Source organism: Pseudophryne corroboree, chromosome 4 (assembly GCF_028390025.1).
Source record: "Pseudophryne corroboree isolate aPseCor3 chromosome 4, aPseCor3.hap2, whole genome shotgun sequence".
Lineage (NCBI taxonomy): Eukaryota > Metazoa > Chordata > Amphibia > Anura > Myobatrachidae > Pseudophryne > Pseudophryne corroboree.
The window spans coordinates 224,399,210-224,418,254 of NC_086447.1; positions in this window are offsets into that span (position 1 = coordinate 224,399,210).

Sequence of the window (19,045 nt, forward strand, 5' to 3'; positions counted from 1 at the left end):
TGCGGCAACCCGAGATGCTGTGGGTAGCCATCTGACAGCGCAGCTAGGCTGTGCAGGCAGGGAGCTACTCGCTGGGTGTGAAAGCATTGCCACTGTGTGATGCTTTTGCACCCTTCCGGGGGAGGGCTGACATGCTGGGCGGACTAGCCCTGTGCTGGGCGTCCCCCCGCATGTCAGAGAAACTGATCGTAGATGTGCTAACTTTAGCACATCTACGATTAGATCTGAATGACCCCCTTTGTCCATTTATAGCTGCAGTGTGCTTGTAACACCCGGGGCCGGCGCAAGGTCCCACTGCACCCTAGGCAAAGCTTCAGCCTAGCGCCCCATAACCTGCCAACCCCTGCAACATTTTTTTACTTTGTCATAATATACTTTCACTTTAAAAGTCATTGAGTGCCATCTATTCTTTATATACTGTATAATACTGTATATTGGGTTTGGTGGGGATATTTAATTGGGGTTGGGTACGGGATGCCCCTAGTCAGAATACCACTAGCAGCATCCCGACCACCATAATACTGACATTTTGAATGAAATTAATTACCGTTTCCCCTTACCCTAACCCTCCATCCCCGCAGCCTAACCTAACCCTCCCCGGCGTACTAACATTCAAGATGCCGGCTGTAAAGAATCCGGCGTAAGTATTCTGAACACTGGGATGACAACTACATCCCTTTAATTGTGTGTGTATACATACATATATACACACACAAAGACATACATATATTTGTACGCTGCTTATTGTGTCCCATCCCCTCATCTGTAAATTCATTACTGACTCACATACAGAGATACCCTTCAGTTTTTTGCTGGATGAATTTAGTGGTGCCCACCAGTGGTTGGCGCCCCTAGGCAGCCGCCTAAAGCTGGTAACAACCCTGGTAACACCCCTTTACTGCATAAACACAGGTGACATCTTATGGGTTAGAAGAAAGAGGCAGAGAGACAGTCCTGAAGCAATATCAACTGTTGAATGGATGCATTTACGTTAGCTACTATGTCTTTATGCAAATGCAGAGGTCGATGGGCTATGGCGTGAATCTGCCAATGTATGTACAAGTACGCACTTTTGGTGCACCATAGGTTGTACTAACTTACACTGCACTTGCCTATGGAAGACGCAGAATGTCAGAGTGACCATGGCCAAAGGTGTCAGTACAGCTGCGTCTTTAGACATAGTCACTGACAACAACATGCCCTTGACTGTTAGCACCCCCCAGTTACCGCCCAGAAACACCCGTTGAAATTGCATGGATCTCCATGTAATATGAGCTGCATCTCCTGGGAGTAAACACTGTAGTGCATGTGCAGTGAAATCCGGATGCACATACAGAGGTAAAACAGTGGCAATTGCACCCGAGGCTTTACCTGTCAGCATCGGTGACACCGCAGGTTTGTCAGTGTCAATGACACCAATATTCCCGTGACTATTAGTCACTCCCCACACCCGTTACCACCCAAAATTCCATTCAAAATTGCGTGGATCTCCATGTCATTTTGATCTGCGTACCCGTACCATTGTGATGCATGCGCAGTGAGATCTGTATGTATGTGCAGAGGTAAAACATCAGCACTTGGGCCCGAAGCTTTACCTGTGGAGCAAAGCAAAAAAAGCTAAAGTCATAGTAGAAGTGCCTAGTATCGTGTTGGACCCCTACTAGCCTACAAGCGGATGAAAGATCTCTGGAGAGATGTTGACCCATGCTGTCTGGATAGCTTCCCACAGCTCCCTGATATTTTAGGTGCAAATGGACCTTACTACCACATGCCATAAATGCTTGATTGGTTTCAGAGGCGTCACTAATGATGGTGACACTCGATGTGGGAGGATACCTCATGCACGCTGGGAAAAGGGGGCATGGTTTCACTGGTGATGGGCGTGACCATGCGGGTTGGGGGTGTGGCTTCTTGGGCCAAACTCCCATTTCATCACTTCAGGGGTCCTGGGGATGCGGGCTGCCCCCAGAGACCAGTTTGAGTGCAGTGTCAGCTCCTACACAGCGACAGGACCCGGCTCCTACATAGTGACAGGATCTGGCTCCTGTCCCTGAGGAGGAGTCAGCACTTTGGTGTCACCCCTTGGGTGCAGGCTGCACCTCCTCCCCACCCACATTGTAATGCCACTGATTGGGTTTGTGTCTTGCGAATGTGGTAGTCAAAAACATTCATCAGAATTTTCCAGAATGCTCCTAAAACCTATTCTGGACAATTTGGGACCAATGACATGGATCCACAGTGCATTATCCATGAAGGACTGCAAATCGTCAACAAGTAATGCAACATAGTCGTTACCGATCAATGGGCCAAATTCAGACCTGATCGTAGCAGCAACTTTGTTAACAGTTGGGAAAAACCATGCTCACTGCAGGGGGGGCAGATGTAACATGTGCAGAGAGCGTTAGATTTGGGCGGGGTGTGTTCAAACTGAAATCTAAATTGCAGTGTAAAAATAAAGCAGCCAGTATTTACCCTGCACAGAAACAATATAACCCACCCAAATCTAATGCTCTCTGCACATGTTATATCTGCGCCCCCTGCAGTGCATATGGTTTTGCCCATCTGCTAACAAATTTGCTGCTATGATCAGGTCTGAATTAGGCCCAATGAATGACATGTTCAGGCGGACCAGCGGATCCAACCCATGCCACGTGAACACCCTACACCATTATGGAACCATCACCAGCCTGTACGGTGGCTTGTTGACATCTGGGGTCCATAACCACGTGGGGTCTGCACCACAGCTGAACCCTGCCATCAGCCCAAAACAACTGAAACCGTTACTCATCGGCCCACACCACATTTTGCCAGTTATCGAGGATTTAATAAGCGACATCACAAGCTCAGGTAAAGCTCTGTGTCTGATGTTGTAGTCTTAACTGTGGCACTGTGGTAAGTCTTCTGCTCCCATATCCCATGGACTCTAAGGAACGCTGCTCTGACCTACTGGATATGCGTCTGCTGCCTCCTGTATTGAATGTGGATGTGATTTGAGCCAGTGTCACTAGTAATTTGCCATGGACATTCTGGCCAGACAGGACTAGTCACGATCATATAAGCATCCATGGTCGGTCACTGCACTGTCCATGGTGGGTCGTAATGCCTTCCATGAGGTATTCTTGGTACAAATGTGGCACTGTAGATTGAGAAATGTTTACTATCCGCACAACTTCAGGAATGGAATGTCCCATCCATCAGGCACCCACTATCATGCCCCGTTTGAACTGCGATAAGTCACGTCACCTTGTCATTAGCAGCCCAGTCAGTGTTCAAACTGACTCACAAGATATCAGATTACAACTGATGCAGGTCTGGGCATTTCCAAGATGCTGCCTATTATTACCATTACATACTGCTATCCTGTGACTTTTGGCACTTCAGTGTATACAGATATAGGTTGTATGGTGGAATGGGAGGGAGGCAGATTAGGGGACAGATGGGTCTGATATGAAGGAGATTTGTTTTTCTATACAACAGCAATGACGTGTTGACACTTATACAATACTGGAAAATGTACAGTATATAATCTTTAACATAAACACCCATGTTTTTATTTACACTGTTAAATAGACTACATACAGTATGTTTTCATCAAAACGCGTTACATACTTTTTTTGCCCTGTTGTGCACAGTATACTAAATATTGTCATTTTGCTGTAACGGAGTATAAATATGATATTTTGTGAGGTGCTACAGTGATATAGAACCATACTTTTGAGGCCCCCAGTGAGATACATATGTCATAACTGTATGCTGCTTGATGCCAGTTTAAAAGTATGTTGGTACTCTATGCAGGGGTGTATCTAGGGGTCCGAGCACCCCTGGCAAAGTAAGGGACTGGCATCCCCCATATTTGAAATAGGGAAGGTGCATGTGCAAAAAAGAGACATGATCTTGTGGGAAAGGGGCATGACCATACAATAGTTCCCCCAATTCAAATTACGCTACACAGTAGTAATCCTTATACACATCATGCCCACACAGTAGCAGTTCCCTTTACACATTATACCCACACAGTAATTCTTATAACACTGAGGAGACATCAGCAGTGCCTAGCCTGGCTGAGTACGCAATGCCACCAAAGGCCAGGTAGTATAATCAAATAGTAGTGCAAAGAGGTGCAGTGCAGAGCACTACCCAGTGGTGCAAGTAGAAAAAAAATGAGAGCGGTACTGTGTCTGTGTGTGTGTGTGTGTGTGTGTGTGTGTGTGTGTGTGTGTGTGTGCGCCAAAGGCGCGCACCACCCAAAAAATGTGTGTGGCCACATGCCACATGGGGCGTGGTCAATGAAAATGGGGGCATGATACACATATGACCCCAATACTGCAGTGCCAGATACACATATGCCCCCAATAGTGCCAGATACACATATGCCGCCACAGTGCCAGATACACATATGCCCTCACAGTGCCAGATACACACATGCCCCCGCAGTGCCAGATATGCCCCCACGGTGCTAGATATGCCCCCACGGTGCCAGATATGCCCCCACAGTGCTAGATATGCCCCCACAGTGCCAGATACACATATTCCCCCACATTGCCAGATATGTCCCCACGTTGCCAGATATGCCCCCATGTTGCCAGATACACATGCCCCCACGGTGCCAGATATGCCCCCACAGTGCCAGATGTGCCCACGCAGTGCTAGATATGTCCCCACAGTGCCAGATACACATATTCCCCCACAGTGCCAGATAAGCCCTCACGGTGCCAGATATACACCCACAGTCATATAGTCATAGTCCCCAGCACATAGCCATAGTCCCCTCCCAGTAAATAGTCATAGACCCCACATCCCCAAGCAATAGCCATAGTCCCCCCAGCACATAGCCGTAGTCTCCACCTCTCCCAACACAGTCATACAGTAGTCCCCACCCCCCTCCCATCACATAACAATAGTTCCCTGCCAGCATAGATAGCCATAGTCCCCCTCCCTGCACACAGCCCCTCACCTTCCCAAGCACATAGCCATAGTCTCCATCTCCCTCCCAGCACATAGCTGTAGTCCGCCCTTAGCACATTGTAGTAGTCTCCCCCACTCCCAGCCTCCCCACACAGCACATAGCCCTAGTCCCCACCCCAAAACATCCCAACAGATAGTCGTAGTGTCTGGCAATACCTGCTGTGCCAAGCTGCCTGGAATGGAGGGCAGAGGATCGCTCTGCAGGCAGGAGCTGGCGCCGGTGTCCGGTACCACACCAAACTACGTAAAGAAACTGAAAAAAACTAGAGCTACCAGCAGCCCTTGCCGCCGGGAGCTCCCGACAGCAAAGGTTGCTGGGACTTGTAGTTTATTTTCAGTTTCTTTCCTGTAGTGCATTGCGGTGCCGGACACCGGCGCCAGCTCCTGCCTGCTGAGTGATCCTCCGCCCTCCATCCCAGGCAATGCACAGGCAGCTCAGCAAGGAATTGGCAGACACTGCGGCTTAAGGGATTCCACCCAATGGCCGAGGGTAGCACCATTGGGTGGCGCCCCCTAATCAGCTGGCGCCCCTGGCAAGTGCCATCCTGGCCAATAGGTAGATACACCCCTGACTCTATGCATACTGTGCTATGGATTGATGTGATATAAGACATATGTCTACTCCGTTATTTTAGTAAAATATACTTTTTTTATATATAATTATTTTGTACTGCACTATAAGGAATAGGAATAATGCTAACAAGTTATTTTGTATTTCTGTGGAAAATACATAAAACAATGTAAAAACATATTGAAAAAGTCTTTAAATGGTTAATAGTAGATATAAAAAAAAAAGTAAAAATGCTCTAGGGCCAAGAGGCATGGGAACACTGGCCATATGGTGTTACAGTTTTCTCCCTATAATCTGGCTAGTAATGTAACGAGAGCAGATTGGTAATGCTAAAATATAGGAAGAACGGCCAAGCTGGATATGTTCGGAGCTGATCTCCTGTCATTACATGTGCTAAGATCTTTAGACATCCATTATGTTGTAAAGGTGCAAATCCATTCATCTGTATACTGTGATATGTTTTTTTAACATGATTTAGAACTCAGCGTTTTGATAAATTATTACAATTCTTCACAATTTTCAGCCAGCAAGTTTCACAAGATTTCTGAAGAAAAATAAAAGTGATTTCAGCTCAGATTATTTGTCACAACCAAGTTTGCCCTGGAAAGCAGAACCCAAAGCTACTCTGTGCATCTGCTCTCTGTCAGGATTGTACTTGCACTGTCTGCCATCAATGACCATTCTGCACCGAATGCAAAACCTGAAGACAAGCAGGGGAGCATGAAATTCTCTCTCGTATTGACTACCTGACTTACTGTCTCCATTTCCCATATCTAATTGTCCAGGGCAGTGGAGAAGAGACAAGCTGACATCATGTTTTTAGCCTTGCAGTTTACTAAATGAATCATTTGACTAGAGTTAATCAATTTCTTAGGATTTAAATTCCCTTCTTCATGACAGACCAAAGGCAGGAGGCCTCATAAGGTTAAATATCCAGCTAGATCTTGGCGAACACAATGCTATTAATGAAGAAATGTTCACCACATGAGAAAATAATATTTACATATTTGTTCAAATGTTTTAGTTATACCCACATGGAATGGCAGCTACTGTTCATACCTATTAAATATGATTTACCTGTCATGATACATAGGATTTTTTTTAATTAGCATACTAAAACAAGTAGCTTTTGATTTTTATAGTAATTAGCAGTGCACATGCAAATATATGTCAAATACAAAACATTTTCATAAACTCTTTTCAGGGGAAAAAACCCCACAAAAATCTACATCACTATATTACTTGTATCTTAACACGTTATTTATCTGTTACAATGTACTTTATGTAACAAACCCCCCATGGTTGGCAGGTGTGTCTAAGTGGTTGGAAGAGGTATCACGGGTGTTCGTGGCTATGTGACAGACCCTTTCCCAAGGATGTTTTCCCCCGTACCTTGTTCATTGAGCCTTGCTCAAAGAGGTAGGACAGATTGATACACAACAGTAATGTGCTGACAGCAATTCCAACAGGATGTTTCTTTATTGCGCTGCAAAGAGCTCTGGATTAAAGATTGTGATAAATTATTTTGCAAAATTGGATGATCACAATAATAATATTGGTGAATTAAAGAAGACAAGAAAATCACATTTTTAGACAATGTACAAAATGCAGATATGCGCACCCTGGGGTATTATAGGATAGTTATATATTCTGTGGAGAACGTTCAATGTTCAGATGTACAAATCCTTCCCTTTTGAATAAGAACAGAATTCCTCCTTTTTCCCTCAAAAAAACAGAAGTAAGGGAATATATAGTGAAGTACAGTTTTATTGGGAGTGTGAATAACATAAAACAAATAAAAGTAATAATTCCACCAACTTATAGTGGGGCAAATATGCGTACCAGAATATGTGGGGTTCCCAACAAAGGTTACCCTATAGTGCTTGTGAGGTGTTAAACAGATACCTCCCGGGATCTCAGTACTGTTCCTCCTCTAGCCGTGGTATTCCTGGGTGTTCCCCCTCTTACTGGATCAATCGCAGTCTGTCCCACCCACGGCTAGAGGAGAAACAGTACTGAGAACCCGGGAGGTATCTGTTTAACACCTCACAAGCACTATAGGGTAACCTTTGTTGGGAACCCCACATATTCTGGTACGCATATTTGCCCCACTATAAGTTGGTGGAATTATTACTTTTATTTGTTTTATGTTATTCACACTCCTAATAAAACTGTACTTCACTATATATTCCCTTACTTCTGTTTTTTTGAGGGAAAAATAAGAATTTACTTACCGATAATTCTATTTCTCGTAGTCCGTAGTGGATGCTGGGGACGCCGTCAGGACCATGGGGATTAGCGGCTCCGCAGGAGACAGGGCACAAAAGTAAAAGCTTTAGGATCAGGTGGTGTGCACTGGCTCCTCCCCCTATGACCCTCCTCCAAGCCTCAGTTAGGATACAGTGCCCGGACGAGCGTACACAATAAGGAAGGATTTTGAATCCCGGGTAAGACTCATACCAGCCACACCAATCACACTGTACAACCTGTGATCTGAACCCAGTTAACAGCATGATAACAGCGGAGCCTCTGAAAAGATGGCTCACAACAATAATAATCCGATTTTTGTAACAATAACTATGTACAAGCATTGCAGACAATCCGCACTTGGGATGGGCGCCCAGCATCCACTACGGACTACGAGAAATAGAATTATCGGTAAGTAAATTCTTATTTTCTCTGACGTCCTAAGTGGATGCTGGGGACTCCGTCAGGACCATGGGGATTATACCAAAGCTCCCAAACGGGCGGGAGAGTGCGGATGACTCTGCAGCACCGAATGAGAGAACTCCAGGTCCTCCTCAGTCAGGGTGTGCCCCTGACCAAGTATCAGCTCGGCAAAGTTGTAAAGCCGAGACCCCTCGGGCAACCTTCCTTGTGGAATGGGCATTTACATATTTTGGCTGTGGCAGGCCTGCCACAGAATGTGCAAGCTGATTTGTACTACACATCCAACTAGCAATCGTCTGCTTAGAAGCAAGAGCACCCAGTTTGTTGGGTGCATACAGGATAACAGCAAGTCAGTTTTCCTGACTCCAGCCGTCCTGGAAACTATATTTTCAGGGCCCTGACAACATCTAGCAACTTGGAGTCCTCCAAGTCCCTAGTAGCCGCAGGTACCACAATAAGCTGGTTCGGGTGAAACACTGACACCACCTTAGGGAGAAACTGGGGATGAGTCCGCAGCTCTGCCCTGTCCGAATGGACAATCAGATATGGGCTTTTTTGAGACAAACGCCGCCAATTCTGACACTCGCCTGGCCGAGGCCAGGGCCAACAGCATGGTCACTTTCCCTGTGAGATATTTCAAATCCACAGATTTGAGCGGTTTAAACCAATGTGATTTTAGGAATCCCAGAACTACGTTGAGATCCCACAGTGCCACTGGAGGCACAAAAGGGGGTTGTATATGCAGTACTCCCTTGACAAATTTCTGGACTTCAGGAACTGAAGCCAATTCTTTCTGGAAGAAAATCGACAGGGCCGAAATTTGAACCTTAATGGACCCCAATTTGAGGCCCATAGACACTCCTGTTTGCAGGAAATGCAGGAAACGACCGAGTTGAAATTTCTTCATGGGGCCTTCCTGGCCTCACACCACGCAACATATTTTCGCCACATGTGGTGATAATCTTGTGCGGTCACCTCCTTCCTGGCTTTGACCAGGGTAGGAATGACCTCTTCCGGAATGCCTTTTTCCCTTAGGATCCGGCGTTCAACCGCCATGCCGTCAAGCGCAGCCGCGGTAAGTCTTGGAACAGACATAGTACTTGCTGAAGCAAGTCCCTTCTTAGCGGCAGAGGCCATGAGTCCTCTGTGAGCATCTCTTGAAGTTCCGGGTACCAAGTCCTTCTTGGCCAATCCGGAGCCACGAGTATAGTTCTTACTCCTCTACGTCTTATAATTCTCAATACCTTGGGTATGAGAAGCAGAGGAGGGAAGACATACACCGACTGGTACACCCACGGTGTTACCAGAACGTCCACAGCTATTGCCTGAGGGTCTTTTGACCTGGCGCAATTTCACAATCATGTGGAAGACTTCCCGATGAAGTCCCCACTCTCCCGGGTGGAGGTTGTGCCTGCTGAGGAAGTCTGCTTCCCAGTTGTCCACTCCCGGAATGAACACTGCTGACAGTGCTATCACATGATTTTCCGCCCAGCGAAAAAATCCTTGCAGTTTCTGCCATTGCTCTCCTGCTTCTTGTGCCGCCCTGTCTGTTTACGTGGGCGACTGCCGTGATGTTGTCCCACTGGATCAATACCGGCTGACCTTGAAGCAGAGGTCTTGCTAAGCTTAGAGCATTGTAAATTGCCCTTAGCTCCAGTATATTTATGTGGAGAAAAATCTCCAGACTTGATCACACTCCCTGGAAATTTTTTCCCTGTGTGACTGCTCCCCAGCCTCTCAGGCTGGCCTCCGTGGTCACCAGCATCCAATCCTGAATGCCGAATCTGCGGCCCTCTAGAAGATGAGCACTCTGTAACCACCACAGGAGAGACACCCTTGTCCTTGGAGATAGGGTTATCCGCTGATGCATCTGAAAATGCGATCCGGACCATTTGTCCAGCAGATCCCACTGAAAAGTTCTTGCGTGGAATCTGCCGAATGGAATCGCTTCGTAATAAGCCACCATTTTTCCCAGGACTCTTGTGCAATGATGCACTGACACTTTTCCTGGTTTTAGGAGGTTCCTGACTAGCTCGGATAACTCCCTGGCTTTCTCCTCCGGGAGAAACACCTTTTTCTGGACTGTGTCCAGAACCATCCCTAGGAACAGCAGACGTGTCGTCGGAAACGGCTGCGATTTTGGATATTTAGAATCCACCCGTGCTGTCGTAGAACTACTTGAGATAGTGCTACTCCGACTTCCAACTGTTCTCTGGACCTTGCCCTTATCAGGAGATCGTCCAAGTAAAGGATTATTAAGACGCCTTTTCTTTGAAGAAGAATCATCATTTCGGCCATTACTTTGGTAAAGACCCGGGGTGCCGTGGACAATCCAAACGGCAGCGTCTGAAACTGATAGTGACAGTTCCGTACCACGAACCTGAGGTACCCTTGGAGAGAAGGGCAATTTGGGACATGGAGGTAAGCATCCTTGATGTCCAGGGACACCATATAGTCCCCTTCTTCCTGGTTCGCTATCACTGCTCTGAGTGACTCCATCTTGATTTGAACCTTTGTATGTAAGTGTTCAAAGATTTCCCATTTAGAATAGGTCTCACCGAGCCATCTGGCTTCAGTACCACAATATAGTGTGGAATAATACCCCTTTCCTTGTTGTAGGAGGGGTACTTTGATTATCACCTGCTGGGAATACAGCTTGTGAATTGTTTCCAATACTGCCTCCCTGTCGGAGGAAGACGTTGGTAAAGCAGACATCAGGAGCCTGCGAGGGGGAGACGTCTCAAATCTCCAGTCTGTACCCCTGGGATACTACTTGTAGGATCCAGGGGTCCACTTGCGAGTGAGCCCACTACGCGCTGAAACTCTTGAGACGACCCCCCACCGCACTTGAGTCCGCTTGTACGGCCCCAGCGTCATGCTGAGGACTTGGCAGAAGCTGTGGAGGGCTTCTGTTCCTGGGAATGGGCTGCCTGCTGCAGTCTTCTTCCCTTTCCTCTATCCCTGGGCAGATATGACTGGCCTTTTGCCCGCTTGCCCTTATGGGGACGAAAGGACTGAGGCTGAAAAGACGGTGTCTTTTTCTGCTGAGATGTGATTTGGGGTAAAAAAGGTGGATTTTCCAGCTGTTGCCGAGGCCACCAGGTCCGATGGACCGACCCCAAATAACTCCTCCCCTTTATACGGCAATACTTCCATGTGCCGTTTGGAATCTGCATCACCTGACCACTGTCGTGTCCATAAACATCTTCTGGCAGATATGGACATCGCACTTACTCTTGATGCCAGAGTGCAAATATCCCTCTGTGCATCTCGCATATATAGAAATGCATCCTTTAAATGCTCTATAGTCAATAAAATACTGTCCCTGTCAAGGGTATCAATATTTTCAGTCAGGGAATCCGACCAAGCCACCCCAGCGCTGCACATCCAGGCTGAGGCGATCGCTGGTCGCAGTATAACACCAGTATGTGTGTATATACCTTTTTAGGATATTTTTCAGCCTCTCAGCTGGCTCCTTGAGGGCGGCCCTATCTGGAGACGGTACCGCCACTTGTTTTGATAAGCGTGTGAGCGCCTTATCCACCCTAAAGGGTGTTTCCCAACGCGCCCTAACTTCTGGCGGGAAAGGGTATACCGCCAATAATTTTCTATCGGGGGAAACCCACGCATCATCACACACTTCATTTAATTTATCTGATTCAGGAAAAACTACAGGTAGTTTTTTCACACCCCACATAATACCCTTCTTGTGGTACTTGTAGTATCAGAAATATGTAACACCTCCTTCATTGCCCTTAACATGTAACGTGTGGCCCTAAAGGAAAATACGTTTGTTTCTTCACCGTCGACACTGGAGTCAGTGTCCGTGTCTGTGTCTGTGTCGACCGACTGAGGTAAATGAGCGTTTTACAGCCCCTGACGGTGTTTGAGATGCCTGGACAGGTACTAATTTGTTTGCCGGCCGTCTCATGTCGTCAACCGACCTTGCAGCGTGTTGACATTATCACGTAATTCCTTAAATAAGCCATCCATTCCGGTGTCGACTCCCTAGAGAGTGACATCACCATTTCAGGCAATTGCTCCGCCTCCTCACCAACATCGTCCTCATACATGTCGACACACACGTACCGACACACAGCACACACACAGGGAATGCTCTGATAGAGGACAGGACCCCACTAGCCCTTTGGGGAGACAGAGGGAGAGTTTGCCAGCACACACCAAAAACGCTATAATTATACAGGGACAACCTTTATATAAGTGTTTTTCCCTTATAGCATTTTAATATATATATACATATCGCCAAATAAGTGCCCCCCCCCTCTCTGTTTTAACCCTGTTTCTGTAGTGCAGTGCAGGGGAGAGCCTGGGAGCCTTCCCACCAGCATTTCTGTGAGGGAAAATGGCGCTGTGTGCTGAGGAGAATAGGCCCCGCCCCCTTTTCGGCGGGCTTCTTCTCCCGTTTTTCTGAGACCTGGCAGGGGTTAAATACATCCATATAGCCCCCAGGGGCTATATGTGATGTATTTTTAGCCAGAATAAGGTACTATCATTGCTGCCCAGGGCGCCCCCCCCCAGCGCCCTGCACCCTCAGTGACCGCTGCTATGAAGTGTGCTGACAACAATGGCGCACAGCTGCAGTGCTGTGCGCTACCTTATGAAGACTGAAGAGTCTTCTGCCGCCGTTTCTGGACCTCTTCACTTTTCGGCATCTGCAAGGGGGGTCGGCGGCGCGGCTCCGGGACGAACCCCAGGGTGAGACCTGTGTTCCGACTCCCTCTGGAGCTAATGGTGTCCAGTAGCCTAAGAAGCCAATCCATCCTGCACGCAGGTAAGTTCACTTCTCTCCCCTAAGTCCCTCGTAGCAGTGAGCCTGTTGCCAGTAGGACTCACTGAAAATAAAAAACCTAACAAACTTTTACTCTAAGCAGCTCTTTAGGAGAGCCACCTAGATTGCACCCTTCTCGGCCGGGCACAAAAATCTAACTGAGGCTTGGAGGAGGGTCATAGGGGGAGGAGCCAGTGCACACCACCTGATCCTAAAGCTTTTACTTTTGTGCCCTGTCTCCTGCGGAGCCGCTAATCCCCATGGTCCTGACGGAGTCCCCAGCATCCACTTAGGACGTCAGAGAAAAGGAGGAATTCTGTTCTTATTCAAAAGGGAAGGATTTGTACATCTGAACATTGAACGTTCTCCACAGAATATATAACTATCCTATAATACCCCAGGGTGCGCATATCTGCATTTTGTACATTGTCTAAAAATTCTCTTGGAAGTGGGGGTGACCACTTCAGCGGAGACTGCAGCACTGCTGTGTTGGAGCGCTGGTTCGAAAACGTTTTTCAACAAGAAAATCACATTTGACTACAGCTCACAATACACATTGGAACATTCAGAAATTCAGTGGTTCAATCAATCTAATCACAGACACCTGCATATTCCAAGAAAAGAAGACAATAATGAGGACAGTGAATAAAGTGATTGAGAATACTGTTTCAATAGCAATTACTACTTCTCTAACTATCCCTGATAAGAATGTTTAATCTTTACCGGCAATTTTACATTGGAGCTCTTAGATCCGATAGCACCACAGAGTTGAAATGGGGCTGTGGTGTAACTGTTCTTGTTGCACAGGGATAGAGATCCTACAGTGCCACAGTATTGCAATGGGGGGTAATGGCACCAGTGAAGCAATATTAATCCTGGGTTTTATTTAGCAAAAATGTCACTGTTCTTTAATATGGCAAAAAGGATGTAATTAGCAAAGGTATCTCAGGATCTCTACAATGCAGCTTTCTATGTTGTAATTATTTTGGAACAAATAACTGTCTTTACTCCTTAAAGCAACTCAATATTCCTCGGACATATAACTCATTCTTTACTCTTTAAGCAACTTAATATTCCTCTCTCAAGTTCCTCTTACAAGTTATGTCTATGTCCTGGTAGTGGTGCTCAAGCAGGGGTTACTTTGTGGGAGTTCTATTAAGGGCCTGGTAGCACCCCTTCTTTCCATGCGGTCGTGAGCAGTATGTGTGACAAATGGATAATTGGGTCTAGTACTCCCCTGTTTGCAGTCCACAACACAAAAAGTCTTTGTTTACTGACTCTGAAACTCTCTGCTCTCTTTTTCGACCTGTCTCAGCAGTTCTCAGCTTCTCAAGTTGGCAGCGACGTCCGTGCCTCTGCATAGGCCTGGTGGTGTCCGGTCCCCGACTGTGACATCTCATGCTCCCAGTTCTCTGCACTTACAGAAGCACAATGCTGCTCTAGCTCTGCAGCGCTGCTCTCCACTGCCCTGCATGACGACCCGGTTTTAGCTTCTTCCGATCTGCTCCTCATAACACATCCAGCTGATTCAATGGCATCAGTCCAACTCCTCCTTCTTCTTCCCACAAGGCTCCGCTTTCTCTCCTTCTCTCTGTCCAATCTGCTCTTACCACCTCAATAGCACAGGACATGTGTACAGACTTAAGTCCATCCTTTAATCCCTGTTGTACCTGTATGACACTCTCCAGGTTGGAAAACACCATTCTTACACTTTTAAAGGGGTACTCACAATGTTCCGGGGTGCCACACTTACTATAGTGTATGTACTACACAAGAATTTAGGGACAAATCACAATATAGAATAATATTGTTCCCTTGGGCCTGTTAATGTTGTATCAGTACATTTTAAAACTTTTGATCTCAGAGACACAGCCATAGACAGATAATGTACCCCCTAATAATGTACTGCAATGCCAATATTTGCGCAGTTGAGCCATTATTTGCTGCTGCACATGCACAATTTTTTTTAGAAAACCCCCTATGGCACATGCATTACCCTGACTTTACCCACAAAGGCACTGATGTGTATGGAGTTGCTGGTATCAAAGACAGACAGGCAATGTCAGGGGCTTTTTGGGCAGTGTCTGGGAGGCCACCTCATGAGGATTTCCATACCTTCCCTTTACACTGGGACACTTATGAATTACACAAGTTCTGTGGCTGACTTAATTCAAGCCTGCAATTCACCTGGGCTTAATCAGACCTAGAACCCGTGTAACTCATGAGTGTCCCAGTTTAATGGGATAATATGATAAGCCTACATCTCATGCATGTCACTGCAAGAGGCCTGCATTCTAAGACGCAGAACCACTACCACAGACGCCACATTCAGATGGAGATACTGCTCCTGCCATAGGCAGATGCAAATGTTGATGATGAAAGTGATGGTGCCCTGATGGTGGAGTGTGTGGAGCCACCGGCTGTGCTATTGCACACAGGGGCATAAAGTGGCACGCCAGGGTTTGCACAATCTGAGCAGGCATCTGTACCGGGGGAAGGCTTTAACTAGCATTTGCATATTATTATCGCTGGCATAACTCTGCAAACATACACAAGTGCAGACGCAGCAGCATCCACCTCTGAATCACGCCCAGTAAGACTTAGAATGACCATCTAATTTTTGAGTCAAGTGATTTTAGTCTGAAAAATTACCACAACCGTAACCAGTGTTACTAAAAATAGCCTTTAAGCTATTCTTTCAACTAGCTACCAACTTGCATATGGAGCCTCTAAACATCTTGCCCTAAATGGAATGATACCGTACTATTACTTTAGGATATAGTTACACCTATGCTGGAAGATATTTTGGCTTGTGCCTATACAGCTGTGAGACTACCAGTGGGAATCGAAGACTCCGAACATAATTACAGTCCTGAAGAATTCCCTGGGTAGGAATGTGTTGGTCGGTGGAGCATTTTCTATTAGGAAAGGATAATTTTTCCCTAACAAATCAATATTGTTTATTAATGTTACTATGATATACTATATTCATTTCAGACTCAGAAGTTGTGTAGAAGAAATGGAGCACGGTAAGGAATCCATCAGGCCTGTGTGAGCGTAATATGGTGGTGAATGTCAGTACAGAGCAGTTGTGATTGGGAGAAAGCAATACAGTTCATGTAGAGCATGTTTTTGTTTCTTGTAGTCTATCTCCAATGCACTCAGATAGTCTTCCCTGCGCACATCTAGGAACATGTCTACCGTGTGATCTTAGGAAATGCCCCCATAAACTAAAGGTATGCCAACGTGTTCTATGAGTGCACAGTGCAAAAAGTGCAACTCTCATATCACCAGTGCACCCTCCTACTAATTTACAACCACTCCTCTAATGAAATACCATGCTTCAGTTTAAAAAATTTACTCCACTGTACACTGGAAGTCTGATGTGACTCCCTGTATGAAGGAGTGGTGTGCTCGTATGGCTATGGATGACCTTATTTATACGCTAGCAGTGACACACCAATCTTTCACGGTTACCTGGTATCCTTGGTTGGTATTCAAAGAATCAGACCATTACAAAGCTTTTCACTAGGGGACAATGCGACTCCTGTAAGTTTATTGAGACTCAACTGCGTACTCAACTTGGCCCTAGGATTGGTGGGTGGAGAGATCCTCTATTTCTTTTCTTTCTCATCTATACTATTTGAGTCTATTCTTTCTCTTTCTCTATTTGTACTTCTACTCTTTATGCTTACCCTCTTTTTTTGGTTTTTGGTTATCCAAAAAGTTTCTGAATATTGCTATTCATTATTAGTATTAGGTATGCTGAGTTTATATATGCGCTGCTGCATATTTTCTGTAGACAAAATAGTTAGCGATATTGCTCTATTTGTATGCTATCCTATACTCTATATTAATTGTTTTCCACAAATCACGCTATATGTTATTTGCATCTGAAATTTTTTGCAATAAAAAACAATTTGCAAAAAAAAAAAAAAATTTACTCCACTTAGGGCACAGGCGCTGAGAATGGGTAAAAAATACAAAGTACCTTTGCCTGGGCCAACCACTTAACTGGCATGGTCTGATCACATGCAACTGCGCCATACCACTGTTTCCCCCAGTTTTTGACGAGGTGATTCGTGCTATAGATGTGCATAATATAGTATTTAAATATTTAGAAAAATACATTTTAAACTATATTGAATAAAAAAGTTTTTAAAAAATAATGTTATGAACCGTTGAAAAAGGAAAAATCATCAGTTAAGTGGTTAAGATTGTGGCAGATTATAATTGGAACAGATTGGGAGATGGCTCAATCAGCGTATCAATGGCTCCATCCAAACCAGACATTGGTCAGGGTAGAAAAGAGGGGCCTTCTGTTTGGTCATTTAGATGGGTGTGGTATGCAAGGTCGACCACACTTAGGTCGACCACTATTGGTCAACAGTAAGTGCAGTAGGTCAACATGGTTTCTAGGTCGACAGGGACTCTAGGTCGACTTGAACTAGGTCGACTTGGCATAAGGTTGACATGAGTTTGTACACTTTTTTTTGTCGCTTTCTCCGTACAGTGACCGGGATCCCCAATTAGTGCATCGTGTCTCCTCGCTCTGATACTGCTGCGCTCGGCACAGGTTACCGTTCCCAATTGTAGTCCACGTGGATCGTAAAGTATGAAAAAGTTAAAAAAAAAAAAAAAAATTTAATGTGAAAAACTCATGTCGACCTTTTGTTATGTTGACCTAGAACATGTCGACCTAGAGTCCCTGTCGACCTAGAAACCATATAGACCTACTTACTGTCGACCAATAGTGGTCGACCTAGACAGTGTTGACCTAAGTATTGTCGACCTAGAGACCGGATCCCATTTAGATACACACCCCATTAGTTATATGCAGTACAGAATTTACTAGAGGCTGCAGCTCCCCAGTAAAATCCACTGCACCCCAATGAGCTCCGGCCCTCACAAGCTGTGAGGAGTGGATGGGCAGTAGTGGCTGGCTTCCCACTGGAAGCGCTTTTTGCCAATCACATGCCAGATGGGTAGTCCCAGTTGGAAGTGTTTTCTTTGCATTGTTTTGTGTTTGCATGTGCACTGCACACTTGACCTGAGAATCAGAAAGGTAGGAGGCACCACTGGTTACGTGTATATAATCATGAACACAGCGACAAAAAGCTGCTGCACCGGTACCCGCATTTTCTTGGCCTCCACAGAGTCCTCATTTTGCCAAATTTCTGGTCCAAATGAATCATGAAAGGGTGAGGACAGTAGGGATGTCTATATTACATTTGCCATTTTTGTGTGTTTAACTCATTATTTCCATTTCATATAAAAAAAAAGTACCCCTAGAAATGCTTTTCTAGTATTCTGCAGACTAAGCCCATGTTTAATAGAAGTAACCTTTGGGTTAAAATAAAATTGTCTATAATTGTCTTTGGTAAAACGCTTAATTGTACACTAATGAATTTTATATGTGTTATTGACTGTGTTTTTAAAACCAAGACAGCGGAGAATCAGTTGTCGCTGACAGGCACGAGAACAGCCTGCCTACTTGCGTCTGAGATCTGGACTCCTGATTACAGTACGTGACTGAAACAAGCATCTTGTCGCTCTTCTGTTCCTAACCAGTGAGAAGATAGCTAGACTCATACTGTTTATGTCTCAAGCTCAAGAGGAACGACAGGATAACTAATCTTGTGTCATCTTTCTACAGTGAGTCATCCATCCTGCATTCCAGGACCATCTGCACCACCTCACTGGCCTGAAGGGGAGAGCGGGTGTAGTGGAGTAAGTGCACCGCACCCCTCACCTCTTCAACCAGGCACTCGGGGGTCTTTCGGGTGCGGTTGGTTTTGCTATCACTGCTGCTTCCTTGGAATGCACTAGTGAGCCGAGCTGCATACTAGGACCAGAGGCTTCACCGGGTGTGGTGACACCCGGTGCGCACCTTTAATATCCCAGCACGGCCGTGGCAAAAAGGAGGCATGGCGTTGCGGGATCGTCACTTAGGGGGCATACCCAGCATCTCCGGAGATGCCTGGCTGTACTGGGCTGCCCACAGAGACTGTCTCCCAGCGCTGTCGGCTCCTTTTTTTTGACAGGAGCTG